The following is a 27,647-nucleotide window of genomic DNA, read 5'->3' on the forward strand; positions in this document are numbered from 1 at the left end:
ACACAGTGTCCATTCTGGCCTCCCCGTCGGAGGAAAGGACCAGGACCATCTTGGGCAAGGTGCAACGGATGTTGGTGGCCGACGCGGCCAAAGTGAGGTCCGTCAAGTCCCTCCTCGGAATGATGTCTTCCTGCATCTACCTCGTTCCCATGTGCAGGCTCCGGATGCGCCCGTTGCAGGAATTCCTGGACGCGCGTTGGATCCAGACGACGGGCAGCTTCGAGGAGAGGATCAAGCTCGACGAGAGCTTCCGACGAGCGATACGGTGGTGGGGCTCCCGCGCGCATCTGACGGCGGGCATGGACTTCCGGACCCCAGCCCACCAGGAGACAGTGACCACGGATGCCTCCCTGGAAGGGTGGGGAGCGCACACCGAAAATCTGCACGCAAGAGGACTTTGGCTCCCGACGGAGAAGTCCCTGCACATCAACGTCCTGGAGCTCCGTGCAGTGTTTTGGGCCCTCAGGTCTTTCCTTCCGTCCCTCAAGGGCAAGGTGGTGAGGATCTTCACGGACAACTCCACCACCATGTTCTACATCAGGAAACAGGGCGGAACCAGGTCCCCAGCGCTGTCCAAGGAGGCGCAGGACTTGTGGCATTGGGCCATCGCCCAAGGGATATTTCTGGTGCCGTTTCATCTGGCAGGGATAAAAAACACCATCGCCGACTCACTCAGCAGGGAGCTGCGCTCGTGCCACGAGTGGGAACTACGGCAGGATCTAGTGGATCGCCTCTTCCGACGGTGGGGCACACCCCTGATCGACCTGTTCGCGACGGCGACGAACACCAAGTGCCGGAGGTTCGCCAGCAGGTTTCCCCAGGCGAGGAGCATGGGCGATGCTTTCTCGTTCCCCTGGGAGGGCCTGTTCCTCTACGCGTTCCCTCCCCTGCCTCTGCTAATCCGGCTCATCAATCAGCTCAAGAGGTCACGGTGCAGGATGATCCTCGTCGCACCTGCGTGGCCGAGGCAGATATGGTTCCCGGACCTTCTGGACTTGTCAGCGTCCCCGCCAATCAAGCTGCCGGCGGACGCGGATCTACTCTCCAGGGAAGGAGGCGCCATCCTCCACCACGACCTCAAGTCACTGAACTTGCAGGCCTGGCTCCTGCAGCGCTAGAGTTCGGAGGATACGACATACCGGCCGACTGCAGAGAGGTTCTTGCAAAGGCCAGGGCGTCCTCGACTCTAAAGTGCTACGGGCACAAATGGAAGAGGTTCTCTGTCTGGTGCCGCGCACAGGAGATTAACCCTCTACGGATTACGGCTCCCCAAGTACTGCCGTACCTGCTGACGCTGGCCAAGGCTGGACTGGCACACGCGTCCATCAAGATTCATCTTGCTGCGATCTCCCGATACACCAGAACCACGGGGCGGACGTCCTTGTGGTCTCATCGTCTGGTGAAGGAGTTCATGAAGGGACTATTCAGATCGTTCCCGCCGGTGAAGGCTCCGGCCCCGGCGTGGGAGCTCAACGTGGTGCTGACCAAGCTCATGGGACCTCCGTTCGAGCCTCTACACTCGGCCCCGTTGAAGTTTCTGTCGTGGAAAACAGCGTTTCTCGTGGCCATCACCTCCGCACGACGGGTGGGAGAGATCCAGGCCCTTTCCTGCAAGGCTCCGTACTTGACTTTCCACGCCACGAGGGTAGTGCTCAGGACGCACCCCTCCTTCATGCCCAAGGTACCGTCGGACTTCCATCTCAACGAACCCTTGGTGTTACCTGTGTTCTTCCCGTCGCCTTCGTCGCCGGCTGAGAGGACTTTGCACTCGCTGGATGTGGCTAGAGCGCTGAAGTTCTACTTGTACTGCACGATGTGCTTTCGGAAGACGTCACAACTTTTTGTAAACTTTGGACCTGTTAATCAGGGGAAGGCTCTCTCGAAGGCCTCCATTTCCAGATGGCTCTCCGGCTGTATCATGTACTGTCACCGGTTGGCAAACCGACCGCTGCCTGGCCGTCCGAGAGCCCATTCTACCAGAGCGATCGCAGCTACCACGGCGTTCCTATCTGGTGTGCCCCTGCTGGACATATGCAGGGCTGCTACGTGGAGGTCGACGCACACCTTCACGAAATTCTACTGCGTCGATCGGGATTCCAGGGAGGAGTCCAGGGTCGGCCAAGCAGTGCTGCGCAACCTGTTCGCCTGAGGTGAGCCTGGTGAGGAGGTAAGATGCTTAATGTTGAGTTTGATGTAATGCTTAATGTTGAGCCTTCGCCACCTCCCGTGGTTGTGCATGTGTGTACTGCTATGTATTCTTTATTCATGAGCATGTGAATCCATGCCAGACCCCATGCTGGAGAAGGAACAAGTTACTTACCTGTAACTGTTGTTCTCCAGCATGGGTCTGGCATGGATTCACATGCGAACCCTCCCGCCTACCCCTCTGCGGCTCTTCACTTGGTCATACTGCCACTTCACGTGCTTCCAAATCTGAAGATGGCTGCCAGAGGCGGGGCTTAGGTAGAGGGCAGTCATTGGCTGTGGTCAGTATGACGCAGAGACCAGTGATTGGTTACTACTACGAAAGACAGATCAGAAACGAAACTGATACTGGTTTTTTTCTTTACCGAGGATTCCCAGCCTGATGACGGGGAATATTCATGAGCATGTGAATCCATGCCAGACCCATGCTGGAGAACAACAGTTACAGGTAAGTAACTTGTTCCAACTCTACAGTAAGATTTACGTTCTCTCAGACTTTGTACAGTACCTTTTAAAATGAGGAAAAGATGCAGCAGATGACTCTTGTTCCTGTGCAGCTCTGCAGATCTCACTGTTCCTGGGGACATCGGGGGGCTCCTGCACTGCACTGGGACGGTCAAAACTTGCAACCGGCAAACTTCACTTTCAGTGGCTGTTTGGTTTTTCAGCTCCTTGCATCTACCGCAAATAGCAACACTGCAGTTCCTGGGTGTCGAGATGGACTTTCCTTGCTTCTGGAGTCCTGCACTATGTTGAGGGGGTTCAGGCTCGGTCGGTCCTGCCTCCTGGGAGTCCGGAGGATCTTCCTGGAGCTCTGGGCCAGCTTAAAAGCAGTGCACACAATCTGGTGGTCTTCTCCATGGCTATACAGTTTCCAGCAGCAACTGTGGAAATTCTACCAGCTCTGAGATGGATGTCCAGGTGGCTTACTTTGGAGTTGATTGGTCCCACTAACTCAAAGGGAGAAGTCGTCCTTGCAGGGGCTTCTCTGTAGATACGAATTCAACACAGCAGCAGGGATTCACCGGGCAAACCAACGTTTCACGAGTTGCAGCAGGTGTCCTCTTCAAGTTCTTATTCGGTCCTTTCATCCAGTGGTCGACTCTGCCTTCCAAGCCAAAAGCATCGCCTTTTATTCAGGTCTCTCCCATTCATTCCAGCCTAGCTGTCAATCACCCAGCATGGTGGCTGTCCTTGCCGGACAGTCAGCCGGCCAATCACCACCGAGTGCATTTGGGTCTCCTAGGAGAATAAGCACAGGGAGTTTCAGGCACCTCCCTCACTTCCTGCCTACCCCAGACACCCTGGAACCAGAGGCGGGCTTCACTCGTGAATCCCGCCAAAGGCAAAGTGAACAATGGGACCAAACCTGGTTTGGCGCGCAGAGTAAATCTCAAGAAGGACCTTTCCACAAAGAAATGGCGAAAAAAGAGGTCAACAAAATGCTTGATCTTGGGGTAATATAACCCTCTACCTCTACAAGTCCATGGTCTAGTCCAGTTGTACTAGTGCCAAAGGCAGGATCCAAGGAGTTGAGATTCTGCGTGGACTACATTCAAGGGAGAAGCTATGAACCCGTAGTTCTCAATAAAGTTCCTATAGTAACCAGTGAGACCTAGGAAGGCTTTCACTTGGGTTTGAGTAGTAAGGTTGGCCCAGTCTTGTACAGCTTGTACTTTGCTAGGCAATGGCCTGATTTCACCTCCTCCTACCTCTTCTCCAAGGTAGACCACTTTACTCTGACCAATTTGACATTTGTTTGGCTTTATGGTCAGATGGGCCTGTTCAAGAGCCTGCAAACCATATCCAAGGTGTTCAAGATGCTCTCCCCAAGTGGGGCTGAACACTGCAAGATCAATCAAGTATGCCATGCAGAAGTCCTCCATCCCATTCCGAACATGGATCCCAATCCTTTTGAATGTAGCAGTTTCATTTTTGAGTCCACAAGGCATAACCATAAACTGGTAGAGAGGCATCCTGGGATAGAAAAGGCAGTTTTCTCCTTAGCGTGGTCTGTCAGCTTTTTGCCAATAGCCTGATATTAGTTCAAATGTACTAAGTAACTTGGCTGGACAAAGTTTGTCCACCAGCAGATCTGTTCTAGGTAAAGGATGGGCATTAGTTGTGGTGACTGCATGAAGAGCTCTATAGTCCACACTGAATCTCAACTCCTTGCATCCTGCCAATGGCACTAGCACAACTGGACTAGCCGATGAACTTGTAGATGGCTCTATTACCCTGACCTCTTCCTTTGTGTGTTCTTACATGGTCTGACATTCTGTAACCCCTGCTTTTGATAGGGAGACGGTCACCAGTGAGTATATCATGCTGGCCCCAAGGGGTCAAGCCTGGTGTTAGTGAAAACAGGGACGCAAACTGATTCAACAGAACTTTGCACGCCTCCTGCTGTTGCAGAGTCAGATCAGAAGCGATATTAACTCCTATTTTTCCATTGAAAGGCTATCCCCTGACGAGGTCGGGTAGAGGTTCACTCTCCTCCTGCTTTCAAGTTATCAGAAGCTTCTGTCATCATTTGTGTCGTTCTCCTTCGGAGACCGAACACCTAGTCGGTGACTCTCACTGCCTTGAGGGAAGCAGCACTCTCCATACCTTCCTTGATTAGGGCCAACGGACCTCTAACTGGATGACCATAGAGGAGCTGAAAGGGGCTGAAACCCACCGCTTCCTGATGGACTTCTCTTTAAGCAAAGAGAAGGCATGGCAGTAGAAGGTCCCATTTTCTTCTAAGGAGTTCCTCTAAAGCACCAATCATGCTCTTCATAGTTCTAGTAAACCTCTCCACCAACCGATTGGGTTGGGGGATGGTAGGCTGTTGAGTACTTGTAGGTACTCCACAGTTTTTCTACAAGGCTTGCATGTAGTGGGACATAAAGTTGGCCCCACTGTCTGAGATATCATCCTTAGGAAAACCAACCCTGGTTAAAAAAAATAAATAATAAAATAAAAAATAAAATACCAAGGAGGGCCTTATCCACTGCCTGAGCAGTAACAGTCCTCATAGGTATGGCTTCAGGATACCTGGTAGCATGGTCTACCACAACCAATATAAATCGGTTGCCTGAAGATGTGGGAGGGTCTATGGGACCAACAATGTCAATCTCTACCCTCTCCAACAGAACTCCCACCACTGGGAGGGGCATCAAGGGTGCCATGTTCTTGGCTCCACTCTTGCCAGAAGTCTGACAAGTGTGACAGCTTCTACAGAATATATCTACATCAGACCCCATCTTGGGCCAGTAGAAATGTAGAAAAATCCTTTCCTTGGTCGTCTTAAAACTTAAGTGACCAGCCAGCGGAATGTCATGGACTAACTGTAGAAACTGAGGTCTCACCACCTGAGGCACTACAAGTCTGTAGTCCTCTGGGGTAGACTCAATAGGCTCACTGTAAAGGCCATCCTCCCAGTACACCTGTGCTTACCTGGCTCTTGCCCTTCCAGCTGGGAAGCTGCCTGTTGGCAAGTCCTTCAAGAGTAGGACACTCTCTTTAACCTCTGCTGAAGTTTGCCTCTGCAGGGGCCACCTTCTGCAAGCAAAGTTTGCCACTCAGGATGGTCTTTAGGCTCCAGATCTCCAAAAGGGGGAAGGTCTTCTTACAGTTATGTTTCACTAGTAACTGTTTCACCATCCCCTGGTTGATGCTCACACTTGGCCTCAGCTCGTGCCGGGGTCACAGGTTTGACCTTGGACTGTCCTCTCGGGGATGTCCTTTTTTTGTGCACAGGGGTGGCACCTTTCTTCTTTCCTGAGGCCCTTTGCCTCCTGTTTAGACTCAGAATTAGAAGGGTGTCCTTCCTATGGACTGGAAGTTATAGGTTCCACTGTAACTTCCCACTGAGAGTCATCTAAATTTGCCTATCTTGCCAATCTAGTTTACTCCTGCTTCCTTTTACCGGGAGGCCTGTGGGTGCTTGATACAACTGCAAGAGATTTTTAGTCATTCCCCAACAGGACTCTCCCAGGCACCTCACTTTGTACACTGACAGGAATCCTCAGTCATATTTTTGCACTGGATGAGAGCTACTAGTATAGGAACTATCTGGAGTGGGCCTCCAGCAAGCTTAGTGGGACCTTTGGGGGCCTTGGAAACATCCTCGGGTTTGAAGAAAGTTTCATCCACTACTGCAATGCTGGGCCCAGTGGGTCCAATGACAGGGGTATTCTGTCCATTTAAAAGTAAACTTTCCTTGTAGTATTCTTTGGTGTTATCTGTTATATAGTTATACACAACTACATTCTGCTGTTCCCACAGACCCAGGGACACTAAAACACTGGCTGAGACTCCAATGGGGTCTTCAGACAAAGGTTGAAAGTTACCACTTGCCATTTGAACTTCATCCTCAGGGATGAAGGCTACGGATGTAGTGTGGACCCTTGAAGGTTTACCCTTGCATTTGGGATCTCCTTTCACATGGTCAGTTGGCCCATAAGCATAACATTTACCAAATGTTCTTTGGAATGGAGGCTTCTGCTGACCTCCCTTTTGTTTGGCACCAGAGATTTCACTAGACTGACCTGGTTTCCCATGGTGCTTACCCTTCTTATGTTTGTGGTCCTCTTGGGTGGTTGGAATTAGAACTCTTTTCCATCTTTGTGCTGCTTCCTCTCATATGTTTAAGTGGCCACATAATCCTTGTGAGTGGCCCTGTTGGCAACCCACAAGTCAGCAGCCTTTGCTAACTTCTTGGGATCAATCTCTTTTGAGTCAGCCCAGTGCTGTCACAGCTCAGAAGAGCAGGCATCAAAAATAGACTCCCAACAAAAATAGATTTCTCATTCCTTCAAAGGAGTTCACTCTGTCACCCTTAACCAAACCATCTAAGTGTTTCAAACATTCACACACCCAGGTAGCCCCAGGGGTACCATCAGTCTTTTTGAGGGTCCTAAACCTCTTAAGGTACTGGGAAGGAATTTATCAAATCTGGCTATCAAGGCCAGCCTCACATTCTCCTGTCTTTCATGTTCACCCACCTCCATTACAGCATCAGTTGCAACCTGGGGAAGCCAAGGAGTCAACTGATTCCCTGCGAAACCCTGAATCCCATGATTGTATTCAAAGGCACCCATCCAATCCAAAATATCAAGTTTCACATCATACATTTTCACTGCTTCTTTAGGCAGGTGAGGCCTCTTGGGGCTGGAACCTAGAGGACTCTGGGAGGGAAACCTTTTCAAGAGAAAATCTTCATTTCAAGAGCATGTTGCATTTCCAATTCCCTGAGCTTGTAGTCCCGATGTTTGGCTTCAGCTTGCAACCTTTTAAATTCCAATTCAAGTCTAATTTTCTCAAGAGACACTTATTCTGTACTCAGTGATATACCTTGTGGGGTCCCAGTGAACATGGTTTGAGGCAAAAGGACAGGCTGAGGCAAAGAGGGGCTCCTATCCTGGCTCTCCTCTTCCTCCTCGGACTCTTAAGACATTCGAGTTAGACTCTGAACTATCATCCCCATTATCAATTTCCACATTTGTTAGTAGGTGTTACAGGCCTACTACCCACACTTTGGTGATTCAACAACCTTGTAATCAACTAATTTTTCTTTCCTTTTACAGTAAGATTCCTGACTTTATACATTTCTTTCAATTCATCTGCTGTCAAAATGATCAGGGCTTCCTGACTGAAGTTATCCATATTTAGCATGTTACAATTGCTGTTATGATGGAGCTTAGCCTTGTGGGGCTTTAGTTGAACACAATCAAAGCAAAGTTCTCAATTTAACAACTCTACAATAGATCACCGCCTGCCACCCTTGTTAGGCAAGATTGTATACAGTACCCTGTGGGAGACTGCACCAACCTTGTCCTCTTGGCAATAGATTACCCAACCTTTTGGTATAAGCATGTTCTACACAAGTTGGTAGAGTGACTGAGCAACCAGGCTTATCTCAAGAAGGGTCAATGTGAGCTGTAGGGTTGCAACATAGAGCTTCAGTGACAAGTATCCAAGTAAACACTTTTCTGATGCTTGTTAATCTGCTTAGAATCACATGCTGTGCATATAGTCGACAGCCAGTGGTAACCGCAAAGGATTGCATCTTGTCTTTCTAGAATTGAAAGGGGACGTCGACATGAGCGTGCCTGTAACACTATCCCGTACGTGACGTGTAGTGTATCCAAAATCCCTCAAGCGTTGATGACCCTCAGATTGTTTTTTTTTCCGCTGTTCGGGAGAATTCTCAGAAATGTGCCAATTCCCTCTACCTTAGAGACCACAAGCAACTTTGCTGGATTTTGAGGGCTTTATTTTTTTGACAGGGAGAGTGTGAGACCCTTTTTCCCACTCTCTCATATTTTAATGTGATTTTGTACACTGTTTCTTTTGGTTGTTGAGTCTGACAAACCCCATAGGCATCATCTTTTATTCTGTCACACAGCACCTTTAGTGCAGTGACACAGGGAATTCTGTTTTTCGGCATTTCTTTGTTGTGGAAAGGTCCTTCTTGGATTTACTCTGTGCGCCAAACCAGGTTTGGTCTCTTTGTTCGTTTTGCCTTTGGCGGGTTTTACGAGTGAAGCCCGCCTCTGGCTCAATGGTGTCTGGGGTAGGCAGGAAGTGAGGGAGGTGCACGAAACTCCCTGTGCATAGTCTCCTAGAAGACCCAAATGTACTCTGTGGTGATTGGTTGGCTGACTGTCAGCATGGACAGCCATTCTGCTGGGTGAGTGACAGCTAGGCTGGAATGAAAGGGAGAGAACTGTATAAAAGGCAAGTCTTTTGGCTTGGAAGGCAGAGTCGACCACTGGACGAAGGAACCAAAGAAGAACTTGAAGAGGATGCCGCTGTAAATCCTGGACCGTTGGTTTGCCTGGTGAAGCCCTGCTGCAGTGCCGAAATGCCAGGTTTGCATCAACCGAGAAGCCCCTGCAAGGACGACTTCTCCCCTTGGGGTGGTGGGACCAATCAACTCCAAAGTAAGCCCCCTGGACATCCATCTCGGAGCTGGTTGTGTTTCCACAGAGTTGCTGCTGGAAACCGTAGAGCCAGGGAGAGGAACACCAGTTGTGTGCATTTCTTTTAAGTTGGCCAAGAGCTCCAGGAAGATCCTTCGGACTCCCCAGGAAGCAAGACGGACACCGAGCCTGAGCCCCCTCAACAGAGTGCGGGACCCCAGAAGCTAGGAAAGACCATCTCGACAGCCAGGAATCGCAGTGTTGCTATTTGAGGTAGACACAAGGAGCTGAAATACTGAACAGCCACTGAAAGTGAAGTTTGCTGGTTGTGAGTTTTGACCGTCCCAGTGCAGTGCAGGAGTCCCTCTTGTCCCCACGACTGAGGTCCAGGAACAGTGAGACCTGCAGAGCTGCACAGGAACCAGAGTCATCTGCATCTTTTCTTCATTTTAAAGGTAGTGTACAAAGTTTAAGAGAACTTATCTCTTGCTGTAGAGTTGCTTGCATTTTATATCCTCACAAGTCAAAACAGCTTGTGGCCCTCCATTGATTCATCTTTTTCTTCAAAGACTTCTGAAACCTTGTGCAAAGACTTTTCTACTTACCTTCAAAGAACTGCTTCGGCCCATCTAGACTCTTGCCTATTTAATTTGGCTTAGCCTATTTTACTTAATGGCTCTTATTGGGGGACCTGAAAGTATTTGCCTGCTTAAGAAATATTTGTGGTGTCTTGTTTGCTCTAATAATCTTTTCCCTTTTTACTTGCTCTCAACTAATTCTGAATGCCAACTGTAATACATTAATGTCAACAGCAGCCTAGCAATTGAGGTCACCTGTGGGTGTAGGTCCCTGCTGTATGCCACCCCAAATGGGTATTTACTGATTCTGAACTAAGACTGTGTAATTCTAGAGGTATATTTGTGTGGTGTTTTACAGTGCTCCCTTCTGAAGAAGGCTTATATTAACTGACTGGTAAATCAATTGTTTTATCAAGAAACCCTGTGGGAACGTGTTTGCTTGAATACTGGTCACTGTGAACTTCTGTGCAACTTCCCTACAGCTCACATTGACCCCTCTTGAGATAAGCCTGGCTACTCATCCACACAAAGGTTGGGTTACTACTGCCAGGAGGTCAGGGTTGTTGTAGTGCACCCTATGGGTACTGCATACAATCTTGCCTAACATCCGCCCAGTGTACTGGTCGCCTTATGCAAAGCTCTTCCAGAAACATTGTTATATTACTCATCGACCTTTCGTTGTTTTATATTCTCTTGCCGTCCCTTCCCTCGACTGCTGTTTCCTGACCTATGCGGAAGCCTGTTCTACGGACCTTAGACGGCAGTTGATCCGGTCGGCGCTGCCGAACGTAGCCGGGCCTTCTGGCGGCCTACACTGCAGGGGAAGTAGGGTCAGGGTGGACACTTCCTTTTTAAAAATGCCTTTCCTCTCTTTTTTTTCCCTTGGTCTTGTCGTCACTGTGTTATTCCTGCGCTATGGACAGGACTCCATTTAGATTTTGTCCTTCATGCAAGGCAACATTCCTGTGGGCGGCCTACAGAGAGTCGCAGGCCGTGAGTAGTCGACCCCAGCCGCCTAGTGCGATGAATGGCTTAGTGACGACCAGGGCTCCAATTCAGAGGTCATTGACATCACGGCAGAGCGCTCTCGCTCTGCGTAGTCTGTCCCCGGCCCCTCCAGGCACGACGTGAGTCCAGCTATGGGGACTGTATATCCCGGCGACAAGGACGCACACACTTCCCACATTAAAGACACAACCCCCGGTCTGTCTTTGACGAAACAGTCGAAGCGTTCCCTCGTGCCAACAGGCACACTGGATAGTTCGGCAGTGTCTGCCGATCATCATGCTCGGCTGCCCTCCCTGCAACCGCAGGTGCGCCATGCGACCGGGCAGTATAAATCAAAGGTACGCTAGCACCAATATTCAAGCGACCGTCAAAATGCATCAGAAGAAAGCATCAGCAGCACACAAGACCCTGGTTACGCCGAAAAACTGCGCAACCACCGGCCCAGTCTAAACACTTTCCTGTGACACCAAGTATTACCGAAAGCATTGCTACTATCGTTTCGGCAACAAATCAAGGAGAATGGTCAAAGGACTCGTCGAAACCTAAGAATAAACCCAAGGACTCGTCAAAACCGAAAGATAGGCCTAAAGACATGTCCAAAGACATTCCACAACCACTGGAACCTCAAAGACAGAAAGCCCTGTGCCTCTTTCTTCGATGTTAAGGGAAAAATATTGACTTTCTAGAGGAGATAAACTAGAAGAGCCTTTTCCACCTCTAGACTCCTCTGGCTCCTCATTATGGACCAGGGAGAAGTTTGAGGGGTATATGAATAGGTTAGAGAGATTTGTGGATTTCTCAGAGAAATTCACACCCAAAAGGCTTTGAGAGGAGAGCCTTTTTACTCCTGTACCAAAATTTCAAATGACCCTGCATTCCTTTCAGGAAGAGTGACCTCACTGATGAGGTCCCTGTAGACCAATTCAATCAAGATGAATACTCCTTTGGGGAACCTGTTGGTGATCCCATTGACCCCACAGAGGGTTGGGAAGATGACCGCAGCCAGCCAGTCGACCCTCAGCCTTGGGCATCTCCTACCCCAGCACCGGAACCTTACGCCTTGTGCATGGACACCCCCCGCCCTCTACCACACCTGCTCGACAGGACTTCCCAGTTGACAACCAGATGGCATTTAACGTTATCTTAAGGCAGGCAGCGGAACATTTCCAGATTGCGACTTCGTCGAACATCTTAAAAGAAAGGCCTCCTGCCAGCCAAGCTATTCCATTGCTGAATTCAATCAAGACGCTTGGCTCCTTCATTGTTAACACATGCCCTAACAAGGGCTGTCCATTCTAGAGTCTAAAAACGTTTTCGCCCTTTCCCTTCTGATCCCCTCTACATCAGGGGACATGCTATTCCAGATTCCCTGGTGGTAACTACAACCAGGAAAAGGGTGGGGGTCTCCCTGTCCACAGGGGTAGCGTCCTCTGACGAGGAGTGCAAAAGGTTATACCCACTGGGGAAAAGTAACAACTGCTGCAGCATTTTCCACTTGCATAGCTTGCACCACTTTGTTGGCTAGCTATTCAGACGCACAATGGAATATGCTACAAGAGGGCCTTCAAGAAATCCCTGAACTGCTGCAAGCTCGCCTGCTTTCCATTGTAGCTGAGGGCAAACAGGTTAATCAATGTATTCTCAAAAATACGTTGGATGCTGCAGAAACAGCTGGCAGGGCCTTAGCACAAGGTACCCTCCTAAAGAGTCATGCCTGGTTACGAAACTCTGGTTTCAAACCAGAAACCCAAGCTTCATTGATAATTAAGCCGGTGGAGGAGACAGACTTATTCGGGAAAGCCGTTGACGAGGCGCTTGAAACAGCTTAGCAGGAACACCACACCCTCAAGACCCTGGATCAAATCGAGTCCTTCCCAAAGGCGGGCGGTTCTCGACGTTCCTTTCGTGGCCAATCTCGCTCACCTCACAACCAATATGGCTCTGGAAATAACTGGTCTTCGCCTCAGGGAACAGCTATGCCACCCCGTGTCCCCCCAGAGGTCAATGATGTGGAAAAGGGGCCGAAATTCCACCCCTAGAGGCTCGCCACCCTCAGGTCAGAAATGACCAGCAGATTCGGGTCCCCTCCCCGTGCCGGATAACCTCATTTATTCAAGCATGGGTGGGGATAACAGACGAGTGAGTACTTGAGACCGTTGCCCACGGATACTGCATAGAATTCTGCCGGACCCCCCAATTCAGACCACCACGATCAAGACGCCTGACGCCGGAACACCTGCGCATCCTGCTGCAAGAGGGTGAGATCCTGTAGGAAAAGGGAGCCAAAGAAGTTGTACCTCTTACACAGGTAAACTACAGTATTTATTCATTGTACTTCCTTGTACCCAAAAAGGATCTCGCCATGCGCCCTGTACATGATTTGCGCCCAGCGAACAAATTTGTCGTACCTCAAATGTTTCGTATGGTCACTCTGCAGGAAGTAATTCCCCTGCTCACACAGGGAGGCTACATGGCAACATTGTACATGAAAAATGCATACTTTCATATTTCAATTTTGCCAGCGCACAGATAATACCTCAGATTCACGGTGGAAGACCAGCACTATCGCTTCAAAGTACTACCCTTCGGCATTGCCTCACCACAGAGGGTATTTACAAAGGTACTGGCAGCGGCATACCTGCGCAGGCTATCCATCCCAGTTTATCCTTACCTTGACGACAGGCTCATAACAGGAGATTCCTGCAGAACATGCCTGTCAAACACTCAAAAGACGATAGACCTCTTATTCGGCCTGGTATTCTCCATCAACGAGAAGAAATCCAGCTTAGACCCCAGTCCAGTCAAGCAGTTCCTAGGGGCCTTAATTCGAACAAAGGATATCCCCGTCTTCTCCTCCGAGAGGGTCGAAAACCTGCTGTTTCAAATCCCTCAATATGTAGCCAGTCGGGAGGTGGTGATACGCAATGCCATGCGTCTGTTGGGAATTATGTCGTCCTACATTTATTTGGTTCCTCACGCGTTGTTGCGCATGCGTCCAATGCAAGAGTAGCTCAACAGCCAGTGGTGTCAGGCCAGCGGACAATGGGACGATCTAGTGGTTGTCTCGCCAGCCCTCGTTCTCTCTCTGCAGTGGTGGTCGAGGAAGAACCTCTTGAAGGGAAAGTCCTTCACCAACCCTGCAATAGAAGCCACTCTCATGACAGATGCATCTCTCACGGGGTGGGGGCTCACCTGCTTCATCAGACGGCGCACAGCGTTTCGTCCCCAGAAGTAGCATTCAACCACGTAAAACCTGTTGGAGCTGTTAGCAATATTCAAAGCTCTGAAAGCCTTTCATACACAGCTACAGGGAAAAACGGTCCTGATCCTTAGACAGCACCACGGCCATGTACTATCTGAACAAACAAGGAGGCAACTCCCTCTCCAGGGCTGTCAAACTGTCCCAGAACATTTGGAAACGGGCTCTCAAACACATGTTCCTGTTGTCGCAACATGTTCCAGGGGAACTCAATCTTCTGGCTGACATACTCAGCAGAGATGTCCCACTACCCAAGGAGTACGAATGGCAATTACACAAAGGCATAGTCTCTCCAACCTTTTCCCAGAATGGGGCTTCCCAGAGATCGACCTGTTTGCAACCCTGGAGAACTCTCAATGCCAAGATTACGCACCCAGGTACCCCCAGAACCGTTCGAAGGGAAACGGACTCTGGATCACATGATCAAGGAAATTTGTATACGCTTTCCCCGGCACCCCCTTCCCTCCCTCCCCCCCCCCCCCTGCTCCCCAACGACTCCCGCCCCCCCCCCCCCCCCAACCCCAGGACTCCCCTAATCAATATGATGGTGCAAAAGATGAACCCTGAACCAGTCCCCTTGATATTGGTAGCACCCATGTGGTTCCGCCAACCCTGGTTTTTGCTCATCTGATGGAGATGTCTCTCTCTCCCCAGTAAGACTACCTTGCCCATACAACATGTTATCTCCGGACAAGGGAGAAAAACTTCACCCGTACCCGCAAACTCTGAATTTAATGGCCTGGCTCCTGAAGTCATAGAGTTCGGGCACCCCCAACTCCCTCAGAGATGCATGGGCATACTTAGAGAGGCAAGAAAAGCTAACACCCGATATCGCTACTCCGGTAAGTGGAAGCGCTTTGACATCTTGTGCAATTCCAAGAGCATCAACCCCATTGCTCTGCCACCCAAATTGTATTGTACCGGGCTCATTTACTAGACTCAGACCTGGTTTTTAACTCACTAAAGATTCACTTGGCTGCTGTTTCAGCCTACACCACGTCGCAAGGTGTCATGGTGGAAGATACCAGTTATTAAGACTTTCATGGAGGGAGTAAAAAGAATTCACCCCCAAACCCCCCCCCCCTCCCTCCCAAACCCCCCCCCCCCCCATTTCTAAACTGCCTCCCGGATGGGACCTAAATGTGGTATTGACTAGACTTATGGGGTCTCCTTTCAAGCCCATCCATAAATCAAGTCTTAAGGATCTTACCTACACGACCGCCTTCTTAATAGCTATCACTTCAATAAGAAGAGTCAGTGAACTACAGGCCCTCTCGGTTCCAGACCCCCTTCGTTACAGTTCAGAGATAAGATGGTTCTGCGCACTCACCCCAGGTTTGCGCCTAAATTTAATTTCAAAGTTCCATGTGAACCAGTCCCTAGAACTACCAACCTTCTTCCAGAACCCATCTAACATGTTGGAAAGAAGCATGCACACACTAGATGTGAGCAGAGCAATCATGTTTTACCTGGAAAGAACTAGACCACTAAAAGACAAACCAGTTTTTCGTTTCAGTGGCAGCGGCTAGAGGAGACTGTCTCCGAATCTACTATCTCAAGGTGGATTGCATTTTTCTCTTTTCTGTACTCAAGATAGTCATAAGAATCCCTCACGGCAGAAAAAATACAATCTGAGGGACCTCGACGCGTGAGGGATTTTGGGTACACTACACGTCACGTTAGGGATAGTGTTACAGGCACGCCCATTGTTAGGCAAGATTGAATGCAGTAGCCTTTGGGTGCACTACAACAACCCTGATCTCCTGTCAGTAGTAACCCAACCTTTGGTATAATTCTGTACTACACAAGTAGTGTGGACGAGTAGCCAAGCTTATCTCAAGAGGGGTCAATGTGAGCTGTAGGGGAGTTATACAGAGGTTCACAGTTACACGTATTCAAGCAAACACTTAGTGTTTCTTGATTAAAAAAAAAAACACAATTATTAATTTATTTACCAGTCAGTTTATGTAAGCCCTCTTCAGAAGGGAGCACTGTAAAACACCACACAAATATACTTCAAAATGATACACTCTTAAGTTCAGAATCAGTTAATACCCATTTGGGATGGCATACAGCAGAGACCTACACATTAATGTATTACTTTGGCTTTCAGATCACAAATAATTCTTAAGCAGGCAAATACTTTCAGATCCCCCCAATAAGTCATTCAGTTAAAACATGCTAAGCCAAAGTCAATAGGCAAGAGTCTAGATAGGCTGAATCACTTCTGTGGAGGCAAGTAGAAAAGTCTTTGCACAATGTTGCAGAAGTCTTTGAAGAAAAAGAGGAATCAATGTAGGGCCACAAGCTGTTACAGTTTAGTAGAAGATGCAAGCAACTCTACAGCAAGAGGTAAGTGCTCTTAAACTTTGTACAGTACCTTTAAAATGAAGAAGAGATGCATTAGATGACTACTGTTGTGTAGCTCTCATTGTTCCTGGGCCTCTGTCGTGGGGACAAGAGGGAGGACTTCAAGGGACTCCTGCATTGCGATAGTCAAAACTTGCAGCCAGCAAACTTCACTTTCAGTGGCTGTTCAGTGTTTCAGCTCCTCGCGTCTACCGCAAATAGCAACACTGCAGTTCCTGGCTATCGAGATGGACATTCCTTGCTTCTGGGGTCCCGCACTCTGTCGAGGGGGCTCAGGCTCGGTCAGTCCTGCTTCCTGGGCGTCCGGAGGATCTTCCTGGAGGTCTTGGCCAACTTAAAAGCAACACACACAAACTAGTGTTCCTCTCCCTGGCTAAACGGTTTCCATCAGCAACTCTCTGGAAATTCAAACCGCTCTGAGATGGATGTCCAGGTGGCTTACTTTGGAGTTGATTGGTCCCACCAACTCAAGGGGAGATGTCGTCCTTGCAGGGGCTTCTCTGTCGATGCGAGCTTGGCGTTTCGGCACTGCAGCAGGGCTTCACCGGGCAAACCAACGGTCCAGGAGTTGCAGCAGGAGTACTCTTCAAGTTCTTCTTGGGTTCCTTCGTCCAGTGGTAGACTCGGCCTTCCAAGCCAAAAGCCTCGCCTTTTATACAGTTCTCGCCCTTTCATTGCAGCCTAGCTGTCACTCACCCAGCAGGGTGGCAGTCCTTGCCGGACAGTCAGCCAGCCAATCATCACAGAGTGCATTTGGGTCTCCTAGGAGACTAAGCACAGGGAGTTTCGGGCACCTACCTCACTTCCTGCCTACCCCAGACACCCTGGAGCCAGAGGCGGATTTCACTTGTGAGTCCCTCCAAAGGCGAAGCGAACAAAGGCATCAAACATGGTTTGTCACGCAGAGTAAATCTCAAGAAGGACCTTTCCACAAAGAAATGGCGAAAAAAGAAGACTGGGCCATTTTGACAAATATGGCACCCTTCGGTGCTTTACTGCAGCTATGAACGCAGCCCGCTGTAAATGCACACCACGGTAGTAAAAACGAAACCACTGCCACCAGCCTTTCAGTGAGTAAAGGGTAACATATAAAAAGTTACGTAAGAAGGTAGACAAAAGGGTACATGGGTAACCCCTCCAGCACCCTATTGTAAGATAGTGTGTGCTGGGTCTAGAAAGTTACAAATGTAAGTAAAGTCAGTTTCACTTTACTGCTCTGGGAAACAGTTTATCCCGGAGAAGGTATTTAAACCTTAGGGAAATCTAAGACTTCCCTGTGTCACTGCACTAAAGGTGTTTTGTGCCACAATGTAAAATATGATGCCTATGGAGTTTGTCAGACTCCACAACCAAAAGAAAGAGTACACAAATCACATTAAAATACATGAGCGAGTGGGGGAAAAAGGGTCTTACTCTTGCCAGGTTAAAAAAATCAAGTCCCCAAAATCCAGCAAAGTTGCCTGGGGTCTGTAAGGTAGAAGGGAATTGGGACATTTCTGAGAATTCTCCCCAAAACCCTCATCTGAACCCATTCGTGTGAATCCACCCTAAGATGGCTGCCTGATTGGCACTGCGGACAATTCCTGATTAGCCTGATCCTGATTAGGCCCCCCAACTGAAGGCCCGGAACCAAAGTCTCCTGTACAAGCCTGTCAAAGCCGGGAGGAACGAGTCAACGTCCCAACCCCTATCCCCTTGCTTACCCACGGTGTAACTATCGGTAAACACCATTCCAGGTTGGACATGCTCTGGCCCTAACACACTGCCCTGTGAAAGCGCCACCCTACCTCATTCATGTATGCCTGACACACGGCAATATGAAATGAAATATTTTATTTATATTGCACTCGTACACAAGTGTTTCAGAGCGCGACCAGGCAATGGGAGGGGAACAGGGGAGAACAAAATAAATGACGATCTTACAAGGCCAAGTGACATTGAGAATGCACAAGTGCATGGGAAAGGGAAAAGGGACAAACTGCATGGAAAGGGGAGAGGTGGAAATTGCAGAACAGATGAGAGAATAGAAAAAAAATAAGTAAAGTAAAATAAATGTAGTAGTGCAGCCAGCAAGTGGCAAGTGCTAGGTTAAGCAGATAGGATATATCTGATGAGTGCATAAGAGAAGTGGGTGGCAGACTGTATGGGTACAGATACAGAATCCAGTGCAAGGGGAGGCCCGGAGGCAGTGTAGGCGGGTGACTGGGTGAGCAGGTACCTGGGCCCGAAGGACAGTGTGTGGCACGGTGCCGAGAGAAAACAGATCAGCAGGGGAGAAGAGGGGCAAAGGCAGACGTGAAAGAGGAAGGTCTTGAGGTGCTTCCGGAGATGGTTCTCCTCAAGTTTCAAGGTGGCAGGGAGGCTGTTCTAAAGGGAGGCCCCCGGCCGAAGACCGAGATATATCCCCAGGCTCATTTCTTTGAAAAAACGGCTGTCCCTAAGGGAGTTAGATGTAGAGGAGGGAAGGGCTCGAGAGGGGACGTATTTACGGAGGGATAGTTGATGATATTTTGTACCCAGGCCCCAGAGAGCCTTGTGGGAATGCAGAGGGTTTTGAATTTAATCCCTCCATCCAATGAAGGGTTTTCAGAGCAGGTGAGATGCAATCCCAGGCCTTGAGGCCAAGGACAAGTCTCGCAGTCCTGTTCTAGATTAGTTGTAAATGGCAGAGAGTGGAGGCAGGTAGATTTAGAAAGAGGCTGTTACAGTAGTCCAACCTAGAAAGAACCAGAGCTTGGGAGACAGTAAACTTCTGAGGGAAGGAGAGGAAAGGCAGAGTACCTCTGGGGAGGGGCAGTAAGAAGTTTGACTTTTTAGAGATGTCAGAATGTGTGCAGAGAAGGAAAGTGTGGAGTTAAAGACGACCCCAAGGTTCTTGGCCTTGCAGGTAGGGGTAGGAGGATGTCCAAGGTAGGCCGGCCAGAGAGTGAGGGTGAGGAGGATCTCAGTCTTGTTGTCATTTAAACAAAGATTGTTGGCGGCACACCAATTTTGAATGGTGATTAGGCAATCCGAGATGAGGGAAGGGGGGAGTAGGTGGCTGAAGGAAGGCTGAAAATGAGTTGGGTGTCATCAGCATAGCACTGGAAATTAGAGCAGAAAATGGAAATACAGTAGGCGAGAGTTGCCAAGTATTGGTTGTAAAGCCAGGGTTAGAGGCTAGACCCCTGGGGGACACCACAGGTAGAAAGGGAGATCGAAGATAGGAAGACCCAAGTTGTATCTGTTTTACAAAGGTAGCGGGCGCCCCTCTCTCGCAAGAACAGACATGATAACCTGTTCAGTGGTTATTAACCACTTGAGAGTTCGCAGCCACTGCTTTTACTCACTGTGCCTTTCACCTCACTGATGATCCCCAACAAGGGTGAAACACGTGTATGGGGTTGCTGGTGGTACTCTCGTTCAGATTGGAATTGCCATTGTATTTCGGTGCTGGACTGCCCCTGGGCAGGACAAAGACTGATATGCAAATGGAAATTTCCCATCTGTGAAAGGCACAGTGAGTAAAAGCAGTGGCTGCGAACTCTCAAGTGGTTAATAACCACTGAACAGGTTATCATGTCTGTTCTTGCGAGAGAGGGGCGCCCGCTACCTTTGTAAAACAAGTTGTATCTGGGAGGGTCGATCAGGGAGGAACAAGGTCGGCTAGGCCAGAGCCTCATCAGTGATACCCAGGTTGTCACGGAGACAGTTGAGCAGAGTGGTATGTTTGACCGTGTCGAAAGCACCAGTGAGATCAAATAGGATGAGGACAGAGGGAATGTTAGAGTCAAGGTTGGAGATGTGAAGAGCAGTTTCCGTGTTTGTGGCAGCTCTGAAGCCAGATTGGTGATCATGGAGAGACCCAACAGAATCAGAATGTAGGTTAAGCTGAGAGATGGCCAGCTTTTCCAGGAGTTTACCTAAAAAGGGAGTAATGGACATTGTACAATAGTTAGCAGGGCATGCAGTATCAGCTGTGGGTTTCTTAAGGAGAGGATGCACAAGAGAGTGCTTCAGACAGAGGGGAGGGGAAAGATCAAGAGGCAAAGGAGAAGTTGTAGAAATCTGCAAGGGTCAGAGCGAGGGCATCAATGTGTTCCTTAATGGTTTTAGAGGAAAAGGGATGGACCTGTTTTGATGAGCCTTTCATAGATCGGATTTGTCTAGCGACCTCATCAGGGGAGGAAAGGAGGAGAAAGAGGGTGTGGGGGGTAGCTGAGGTAGGGTCAGCAGGCAGAGGAGGAGCAGGAGCAAAGGAGAGGGTGGACAAGATGTCCTGGGGTTTAGAGATGGTGAGAGGCAAGGGCATTGTGAAGAGCTTGGGAGGCGAGAGTAGTGGTGGAGAATGCAGCAGGGTTGGCCAACTCCTTACAGATTTTAAAGAGTACGGCTGAGTTGTTAGATGCCGCAGAGACACAAGCTTAAAGGTGGACTCTTCTTGGTGCAGACAGTCGGTATTGCCTTTGGAGCAGGCGGCAGGCCAGTTTGTCTGAGGATGAACTAGAAACCCTCCATTTCCCTCTCAGCTTCCCTACACTTACATTTAAGTGTAGCTATGTCAGTCATACCAAGAATTGCACTTGGCTTTGGACTTCAAGCGGATCCTCATGACGGGGGCAAGAGCATCAAGAGTAGCAGAACTAGGAGTAGAGCAGGGACAGGGCTGTGTCAGGGTGTCTCAGCCTGGTGTTGGGGAGGGGTATTTTGAAGGTGGTGGCGACATCCTCGACTGACACACGCTACATGGGCCGGATGTCTGAGAAGGTGGGTGACAGTCTTGGGGTAGGCTTGGCTTGAGGGGAGGAGATGGAAAGATGAGAGTAGAGGAGGCAGTGATCACTCCAGGAGAGGAGAGGGGAATAGGGAGGGGGAGGCCAGTGGAGATCAAGGCATCTAGTTTGTGACCAGCAGAGTGAGTCGGGCCAGAAGGGAGGATAGAGAGGGAGAGTGAATTCCAGAGGTTGCAAAAGATCGCAGATGTGGAACAGGGAGAATCAAGATGGTGGTTGAGGTCACCAAGGAGGTGGTGTTGAGGCCAGGTGGGAGGAGGATGGGTCTGCCCACTCCGAGATAAACAAGGTAATTTGGCCAGGGGGCTGGTAAAGTAGCAACAGTAAGAGAGTGGCTAGCAGGGAGAGAGCGCCTGCAGACAAGGCATTCGAAAGAGTAAGTAAGTCTTAGTGGGGATGATCTAGGCAGAAAACCACTCAGGGAAGATCAGGGCTACACCCCCTGCGGGCCAGGTGGATTTGGGGGTGGAGTGGCTCTTGTAGCCATCAGGGAGGAGAATTTCGAAGCTTGTGACAGAGCTGGCCGTGAACCATGTCTCGGTAAGACCGTGGATATGAAGGTTAAGTTCTTCAAGGAGGTGGCAGATGTTAGTGGAGTGTTTGACAGCAGAGCGAGAGTTGAGATTGGCAAGATAAAAAGGGTTGCCAGCCTTAAAGACCTTCCGGGGAGGTGTACAAGTCAGGGGTACGCCCCGCGACGGTGTGGAGGGAGCTTGAGGTAGGGCAGAGGAGGGGGGAAAGAGGGCAAGGTAGCCATGGGAGGAAAGTTGATGAGGCGAGGGAACCGCCTATCAGAGAGGACCTTGCACCATAATGGTGCCCTTTAGGTAGACATTAATGATGACTCTGGAGGAGTCGAAGGAATCCATGAGGACTTCCCAGCGGGTGCCACCATTAATGGGAGAGGAGGAGACCAGACAGAGCAGAGATCATATGAGAGGTCCAGAGATCTGGCAAAGGAACGACAAAGAGGATGTCAGTGAGGGTTTGTCTGGCAGAGGCGCTGGAATAGGTATTGGCAATGGGAGCCCTGGGTTGGAGGCCAGGATATCCTTTTTAAATTTCTTCATTCCAGACATAGTGAGAAGAGAAGGATAGTTGATAGTGAAGCAGTTGGCATAGATGGGAGAAACGGATAACGCCATGGGAGGAGGCACTAGGAGAAATATGCAAGTACAGTGATATGGAACAGTCACTGGGCAAGCAGGTTACAATTTAGGGCCATAGTAAGATGAAAAACGCACCCAAATTTGACTTCCCAAAAACGCTCCCAAAAACGCTCCAAAAAAACGCACCCAAATTTGACTTCCCAAAAACGCACCCAAATTTGACTTCCCAAAAACGCACCCAAATTTGACTTCCCAAAAACGCACCCAAATTTGACTTCCCAAAAACGCACCCAAATTTGACTTCCCAAAAACGCACCCAAATTTGACTTCCCAAAAACGCACCCAAATTTGACTTCCCAAAAACGCACCCAAATTTGACTTCCCAAAAACGCACCCTAATTTGACTTTAAAAGGTAAATGCTAAGGCACCATAGGTAAAAGAAATGAGGTATGAGTTAGAGGTGGGTCCTGGAACGAGAGCATTAGAGAGCATAAAATGGAGTCCAGTTGGAACAGGCAGAGGGGAGAGTGAAGGGCCATGAAGGGAAAAGAACGGGTAAACAAAAGGAGGGAACTAACCCATGGAGAGTGAAGTAATAGTCTTGGTAGTCCGTTTTCAATTGCTGAGGGAGCTGGCAGCAACAGGGAGGGCCAGGTTTTGGTAGTTGAGGCATGTAGCAGACGGGGGCCTTAGAAATGGGCCTTTGAACAAAGGGCCGGCTCCCACTTCCCGGTCCAACCAATTAAGAGGTAGCCAGGGGGCCAGGTCAGGCTACAGAGGCAGCATGGAAAAGCCAGCGGCCATCTTGGAATGGGTTAATGGCTACTGCAGTGCTGGACAAAGGATCCAAAGTCGGCTGAATCAGGAGTACATGCAGTTATTGATGGCAAAAAACAAATGCTACTACACACGTGTTCTTCATAGGCAAGCAGCTGCGTTGAAAATGTGCACACTGAAAAAACAACAAAACTGAATTTTTCTTCTTCTCCTCAGTACTGCCAATTAAACTGCTCATGTGGAAAACGAGAAAGGGGCCTCTGGTAAGAATTAAAGCCACAAGCCGTACCTTGTTGGGAGTGGCTCCGCTGCAGGATCGTAGTCGGGACTTCAGGATCAGCTGATCACTTTGAAATGAGCGCGCGTTGCGAACGCGTAATCTGGAAGCTTTTCAAAAACACTGCTGATCAAGTTGGAGGTGTTTTGGGAGCAAGAGGTCCAGAAGTATTGAAATACACAGCTGATCAAAATAGTAAGTGCATGCGGAGAGCGAGACAAGCAGGTTTTCAAAACACAGCTGATCAAGATGAAGGTGTGCGCTGAGAGCATGAGGTGGGAAGCCAAGAAGAGGAACAGCTGATCAAAGCTTGAAATGTGCGCATCTATATGGCTATTTTTAACTTCTGCGCTACTGTATTATTGTCTGCCCTACAGTTAAAGCTATTGTCTGCAGCACTTCTGTGCCTCATGCATAGCCCAACCTCTCATTAGTCATTCCGAACTATACGCTCCATGTCTTAACTTCACCATTATCAACAAACGCTTCTGGACCACTCACCCACCACCCTGAACCTACTCATGCGCAAAGTTATACACATAATGTTGCTACCATGCACCTAGTTTTTTCTTCATAATTTATCTACTGTATTACTATCTAATTCGATGCATATGTTCTATTGCTCGGCATGCCTTGTTCCTTGAATGCCTACCTTTGACTGAATGCATCCTGCCAGCACGCAAACTATTAGGTTGATCCTTAAATTGCTGCCACAGGATGTGTAAGTTCTGTTGAGCGGCATGCTTTGTTCCCCGAATGGTCCCCTTGACCGAGTGCATTGTCTATACGCTGCCTGTGTCATGCTGACCTTTAACATTGTTACTGTAAAACCACTTTAAGTGCCTTGCTCGTCCCACCAATTTGGTCCCAACCGGCACAGTACCCAATTGGTGTAAACAGTTTTTTAAATGTATTGCCGTGCCATTATCAGTACCTTGCCGCTGAAAATCCAATATGTGCTATTGCTTGCCTCTTTCTCCAGCATGGGGTCTGGCATGGATTCACATGCTCATGAATATTCTCAGTCAGGCTGGGAATCCTCAGTAATAGAAAAAACTGTTTCAGTTTCATTTCCAAACTTTCTCCCATTAACCATTCACTGAGCTCTGGGTCATACTGTTCCTCCCCCCCCACCCCCCCAGCTAATGACTGCCCTCTACCTAAGCCCCTCCTCGGACAGCCATCATTAGATTTATTTTTACTGCACGTTCAAGTGTTGGGAGTCTTGTGCTTTGCTCTTTGAGCTTTTGCTGTTTTTTTTTTTTACTTTGAGAGCTCAACTCTATTTTTTGGTCAATTGAGCCTGTGCTCCATCGGATCATCCATCCGACTAACTGGGCACGTTTTTGGATTTCGTTCAGCTCAATGGTTATTTTGGTTGAGTGTTCTTCTTGGAGGCTTCCAGAAGATTCTTCAGGCCTACACTGCGTGGAACAAGTAGGACGAGAAGCACGGCTCTTCAAGCTTTGCTCCGACTGCAGTTTGCGGAATGTGTACATGGACGACGAGCATTCCCAGTGCCTGTTATTGCTTGTATCCGACGCACAAGGAGAATTGTGCGTTTTGCCGTGGCTTCTCAAAGTGCACATTTAGGGATCAAAACCGTTTGGAAGCGTGGTTGCAGTCCAAGGCCTCTACCCCAGTTACCACCCAGTGCCATGCCTCGCCCCGATCCGGAAAACCTGAGCGTGCTTCTAATTCCTTTGAGGGTGCCCCACCTGTGGGGCCCCAACACAGGCCAAGCACCACAAGTCTGCTTCTGTCGGTGTTGCCGCTGCTGCGGGTCCTGCAACGGTCAGGTGGCAATTGTCCTCTCCATCTGCATCAGTCTCTGGATCGTCGTCCAAGAGTAAGTCAACCACTCTGGGGAATTTGAGAGAGAATCCAGAGAAGGCCAGGCAGGATGCAGTGTTTGACCCACCCATGACGGAGAAGGCCAAGGGAGACAAGGGGTCTGCCAAGACACCGAAGGAGAAGGCCAAGCAGGACAGTGCGTCCAACACGGCCAGGAAGGCACCAGTTCTGGCTGCCCCATTGACACCGGGGGAACCACCGGCCAAGAAGAGGCTGCATGCTACGCCTCCATGCCACCCTTCACTACCTTCTCCATTGCCCTTCCCTTAGGGACAAGGACACAGCGACAACTGGCACGAATGACGATGGCGGGGGATGGGTGAGCTACCATCACCGCTATCGAACCGCAACCTTGGACTGACCACTTTCTACTGACATGCAGTCTTCAAGATTGCATACCTCCTACTAGAGAAACCTTATTGCTCCACCCATTCCGACCAGAAATAAAAAGAATATTAGTGGATCAACTTAAACCTTTTCTCCAACCTCTACTTAAACATTCTCCTACCTCATCCGATCCAGCAGAACTAGTGGATCTTTGTAACAAAACCATCGCGACTGCCCTAGATTGCATTGCACCTCTAAAAATGCACAAAAATAAACCTAAAGCACCCCCGAACACCTGGTTCACTCCCAAACTTGAAGCCATAAGAAACGAAAAAAGGAAATGTGAAACAACTTGGAAAAATAACCCTTCCACAGCCAACAAAGACATCCTTTTAAAAATCTCAGCTGAGTATAAAGAAGAAATTAATCTAGCAAAACGTGACACCTATAACGAAAGGATTGATAAAGCTAGTTCAAGTACCAGAGAAATCTTTCCCATTCTAAGAGAACTTGAATCTCTCACCCCTCCAACAGACAACTGCATCACGGACAAAAATTTGTGCACCAAAATTAAAGATGCCTTATCGAATAAAATCACTCTGCTCCAAAGGAAAATGGCTGCCAAAAAACATAACCTGTTACCTCCGGCTCACACCCTGAAACATGACCCCGTTCTCCTTAAACCGCCACAGCGCTTCAAATTTACCTCAGTGTCTACCCAAGAAGTGCAAAACATTATAGCCTCACTCAAACCCTCCAATTGCCTAGGTGATAACTACCCAGCATCTGTCATAAGGGAAGCTGCCAGTGAACTTACCCCCTTCATCACCTTGTTAATTAACGGCTCCTTCCGCACATGTACTGTCCCTACCAATTTGAAGAATTCTTGGGTACTACAATTCCTAAAAAAATAATTGGACCCTAGCATCCCCACTAACTTTAGTCCCATTGCGACAGTCCCTTTTTTTTATTTATTACTTAAGGTCCATGACAAAGCAGCCTACAATCAGATACAAAAATATCTGGAGACCAATAAGCTTCTTGGACTCCGTCAATCTGGCTTCAGACACCAATACAGCACAGTAACAGCCCTGATTGACCTGAAGGTCCAGATTGACGAGTTATAAGATGAAGGGAAATCGGCCCTCTTGCTCCTATTGGATTTGTCGGCCACTTTTGATCTGGTAGATCACAAGGTGCTTTGTAAGCATCTCTCTACAGCGCCCCATTTTTCAACATAAGCAACGGCATGAATACAATCCTTCTTAAACAATATATCCATGAGTCTTCTCAGCTTCGGCAAAAGCCGATCCCATCCCCATATCATGCGCAGTCCCACAAGGATCTTGTGTATCGCCCACCATGTATGTGTTCACTAAACCATTGTTTGATGTTCTGGACCATCTGGGTGTCACCTACACTAATTATGCAGATGACACAGGCGATTACAACCAAGACCTAGCTCTCATTAACAATCTACCTCATCATTCAGGCCTGGATGGCCACACACTGCCTGTGCCTGAATGAGGAGAAGACTGAGCTGCTCCTCTTAGCTATACCCATCAATATGAAAAAACTGAGCAATCAATACCTTTCCTTCAACATTGATGGAAATTACATCAAGGTGGCGAAAGAGGTAAAAACATTGGGTTTTTATTTAGACTCCTCCTTGAGTCTGCGCAAACAGGTCAGTGCAACAGCCTCGGCGACAGCATACACCTGTAAACTCATTCACGCCTGCAAACCCTTTCTCTCCACAAAATGCTGTGCCACTCTGGCCAGTACTCTAGTACTGTCGAAAATGGACTACTGCAATGCACTATACCTAGGTGCCAGTAAACATATCAACCAACAGATCCTGCAGAATAATGCACTCAGAACTGCCTTGGGCATATCCACAAGTCACCACATCGCAGCGACTAGACGTGAAAACTGGCTCTCAATTAAGGAGAGAATACAACTCAAAACAGCTTCAATGACCTACAAATGTCTCAACAATTCTGCCCATCAATACCTTACTGAAAAATTCACCAGTAACAACCCCATCTGACCTACTAGGATGACTAACTCTGGGTGCCTAAGAGTTCCCAGGTACAAACTAAAAAAAAGCAGGTGGCAGCAGCTTCCCAGTTATGGCTACTCAACTCTGGAACTCCCTACCCACCACCTTAAGAGCTGACCAGTCCTCCTTCAAATTCA

The 27,647-nt window shown here is 48.8% G+C and overlaps 1 protein-coding gene across 14 annotated transcripts in view; it reads left to right on the plus strand.

Moving 5' to 3' along the window:
- The window catches only part of SRRM1 (serine and arginine repetitive matrix 1), a 935,651-nt gene that overhangs the window by 648,975 nt on the left and 259,029 nt on the right, over positions 1-27,647 (plus strand). The gene's annotated exons all lie outside the window — the stretch shown is intronic.

Source organism: Ambystoma mexicanum, chromosome 11 (genome assembly GCF_040938575.1).
Source record: "Ambystoma mexicanum isolate Mex_15411 chromosome 11, UKY_AmexF1_1, whole genome shotgun sequence".
NCBI lineage: Eukaryota > Metazoa > Chordata > Amphibia > Caudata > Ambystomatidae > Ambystoma > Ambystoma mexicanum.